At 40.6% G+C, this 3,466-nt stretch overlaps 1 pseudogene; it reads left to right on the top strand.

The window, feature by feature from the left end:
* Window positions 1–1,357: 1,357 nt before the first annotated feature.
* On the top strand, window positions 1,358–3,028 carry LOC140846015 (protein FAM217A pseudogene; annotated as a pseudogene).
* The last annotated feature ends 438 nt before the right edge of the window (window positions 3,029–3,466 follow it).

Here is a 3,466-nt window from a genome sequence, read left to right as displayed (position 1 = left end):
CACACCAAATAGAGCAATAGTATCAATATGCTACCTATTTCAAATTTTATAAATGTTACAGTTACATGGTAATTTCCACATAATAGGACAATTTGAAAATAAATAACATAAAACAAGTTTAAAGTTACACAATAACTGTGGGATACATTAAGAATTTATGCAATGTGTCATATTAAATTTATGACATCTGTTTTAAAATATAAAAAATCCCAGCTAATATGCTCACAGCTGCCAAATTAATATGCAGACACATTATTTTGTGCACATACTGAATAAAAATGTATAGAATATATAAATATGTAGAGACATAATAATATTGCAAGTGTCTGAATACATATATTTTTATTTTTCCCCAATGAATTTGACCCTTAACTCCTCTGTGGAAACATTTAAAGAGATTAAAAGAACTCCTTGCCCAATCTTGACCTAAAGCCATCCCGAGCCATTAGTGACTTAACCTACGTGTTCAAGTCTCAGTGGACAAACCCAAGTGAACACACACATACACAACAAGGGCCATATTTAATCTACAGGGAAAGATATCCTGGAATTATGGTTGCTGCTGAACCATGGTTGTTTTGCGTATCCATAATGTCATTTGCAAGGATAAGAGGTGAGTATGTACACTGGTTTGAAAAGTTTCAAAGAAGTCTATTCAGAAAAATGCCTTTTTGTATATGATGACTATAGAGGGGTCTCCATGACTATAGCAGGGTCTCCATCGAGTCTCTGTCTGGTCTCCAATCCAGGGATTTTGCAAAAGTGGGGAGGTAATAAAAGGGACATGTCTTAATTATATGTGTGTTTTTATTTATCGCATAAGAGTTGAGTTGTTAGCAGATGCTTAAGAGAACTTTGATTATAATTAAAAATGGCTGTTTTTTGGAATAAGCAATTACTACATTCAGGCATACGTTAACCAGGAAACTTCAAACAGGAAAACAATATTTGGCTGAACTGGGTAAAATATATACATGAACATATGCTTACATATATGTTTAAAATGAATGGATTTCTTAACACTTGTACACTTTTTTTGAGATATGAAATTCTCTTTGAATGCAAAACACAAATTATTTTACAACTCTGGAAACTGTTATACTTAATAATCACGAATGAAATGGTAGTAAAATAGTGAAATAGGAGATAGAATCAGTAAGTGATTCTGTGAACATGTATGTTCTTTCCTTGAGTTATGGTGCATAAGACTAAGACACTAAAGGATAGCATATTTATGAAAATATTGCCACTAAAAAAAGATGATACTGTGTGACAAAATAGATACTAAATGTGTGTATTACAGAAATGAACTTCAAATGTGAGGATGATTTATTGGTCCATATCTGAGCTCATCGAAATGAACACTCATCGAAAAAAACAATCGAGGACCTCAGCCGGTTGCCCGGGGCTGCTGAGCCAGGGACCAGAGGCGCGGGAGGCCCGGCCGCCTGCGCAGCTCCAGGGCGGCGGACGCCGGGCGGGGCGGGGGGCGGAGCTGCGGCCCAGTCCCTTCCCGGGGGTTGCCGGCAGCTGGAGCCCGCCGGGTACTGGCGCCCGGCTGGAATGCGGGGCCGCCGCGGGCGCACCCGCCCCGTGGTAGGTGACCAGCGCCCCACCCGCGGGGGAGGCCCGCGGCGCCGCAGCCCCAGCAGAGGCTGCCCTCCGCGTCCTCCCGCCACAGCAAGGCCGAACTGGAGGCGGCGCCGGCCAAGCCGTCCGTCCCGCGCGCCAGGGGCCCGGGTCTGGGGCAGCAGCGCCCTCGGGGACGCCGCTGTGGACGACACGAGGGCCTGCAGTGCCCCGGGAAGTACCTGTTCCTGAAAATAAAAACCTCCCACCTGGAAAGGATAGTGCAGCAGCCAGCCTGCAAAATTAACCGCAACAAGGACTTACTGTACATTCTTAGAACAAGAGTCAGAACAGATATGTGTTTTGTTAAAAGTTTTCTACTGATTTATAGAAACATTGGGAAATTCCAGCTAGAGCAACCGATGCTAGAACTTAATTTGTCAGAGCATGCTCACAAAAGAACACAGAATAGTAAACAAGGAATATTTCAGTTTTGGAGTTACCCTCTTAATGAAGGAACTACCATTGAGAACAGGAATTTCAAAAAATCTTCAATGGTAATTGGCCTTAACTTAACTAATGACACCATAAGGTTCTTCACTGAGCACCACTCACTAACAAGTGTTTCAGATGATAAGCAAGTTGGTTCTTACCCTGGACTTCGGATGCCACGTGATCCCTGCTGGCCCTATGCTGAGGGAGACTTTTTTAAGGACAGAAGTGAAACCCAGTATTTCATCCTCAACTATAGAAAGCAACGATGGTGAAACTCTATCTGCTCCAAACTGGAACTTGAAATATGGCAACAGCAGTGTGGAAGAAAACTTAACTGATGAAAGTGATATATCAGAAAACGAGAAAGCAAATGATACTTTGCTCAGCTATTTTAAAAAGATGGACCTGAACTTAAAGCCAGAAACAATAGAAACTGTTGAAGAATTTTTCACTGAGGAACCAAGTGAAGTATTTCCATATGCTGATTTCCTTCCTCCTCCTTTCAGCACTCTGGACTTGCACAAACTCGTGCCCTCAAAATCTGAAAATTGGAAAGCTACGATGGGACCTGCAGAAGGCTCTAAGGAACATGATAACTCGTTTAATGGAAATGGAAAGATTACAGCATACGACTATGCAAAGAGAGAGGCCAAGACTGCAAAGTACCTTCTGTACTCCAGCAGTTACCGAGGGACCCTCTTCCTCCAAAGCAGTACCCAAAATTAGACAGCCAAAACTTTCTGACTTTGTCTTCAGACGACTTGGGTAGATAAAAGTCGTGAAAAAGACGAACAATTCTGGTTCTTGTATGCTGGAACAAAATGCTTCAAAATGGAATTGGAGCTATGGCGGCAAATATAAATGGAATTCTAGACCATCATCTCTTAAAAGTTCATCCACAGCAAAACAATTGACTGCAACCTATGATGATGTTATATTCACTGATCCAAGTTTATGTTTCTAAGAAGTGGCAGAGCTAGAGTTAGATCTATCCTTGACTCCAAAACTCTGTGGTGTACTTGTGAAATAAAACACAATGGCCCAGTCTTCAATGTGAATCCAAACTCAAAGTATATATTGATCAATGACTTTCTATTTATCTCTCAAAATGTCTGTCCACCTATTCTCTTATGTTCTGCACAACCAATGCTCATTTACTTTTGTGGAATTTCATGGAGATATATTCAGAAGCACAGAGATATAAGAGATACAAATACTGTGTTTTTTAGATCAGTTTACACAATAAAATATAGTTCTTAATCTCTTTACCCTTCTAAGCAATTAAAATATATGCTTTTTATATAGTTGCTAAGATCATTAATTCATTATTCAGTATTATAAATTCTCAACTCTTTGTCCCTTTTTAGTGAAGTCCATTATGGAAACACTGGAAGGGATGAAG

This window comes from Manis javanica, chromosome 14 (assembly GCF_040802235.1).
Source record: "Manis javanica isolate MJ-LG chromosome 14, MJ_LKY, whole genome shotgun sequence".
Lineage (NCBI taxonomy): Eukaryota > Metazoa > Chordata > Mammalia > Pholidota > Manidae > Manis > Manis javanica.
This window is presented reverse-complemented; position numbering and strand designations above follow the sequence as displayed.